Source organism: Buceros rhinoceros, unplaced genomic scaffold, assembly GCF_000710305.1.
Source record: "Buceros rhinoceros silvestris isolate BGI_N320 unplaced genomic scaffold, ASM71030v1 scaffold31416, whole genome shotgun sequence".
Taxonomy (NCBI): Eukaryota; Metazoa; Chordata; class Aves; order Bucerotiformes; family Bucerotidae; genus Buceros; species Buceros rhinoceros.
In genome coordinates, this window is record NW_010416263.1 from 1 (window position 1) to 215 (window position 215).

Genomic DNA, 215 nt, shown 5'->3' on the forward strand with positions numbered 1-215 from the left:
CCCCGTCCCTGCCTGGGGAACCCTTCCCCAGGCACAGGGTCACCTACTGCACGAGGCGGGGGTCTCACCTCCCCCCAGTTCATCAGAACCCCAGGAACGGGCATACAAGAGACCAATCATTCAGCATTTATGTAATGACAGGAAGCGGGGAGGCGTCTGCGCTGACACCGCTCGCTCCGACAGTGCCCTATCGGCCCGCCAGGCACCCCAAGAAG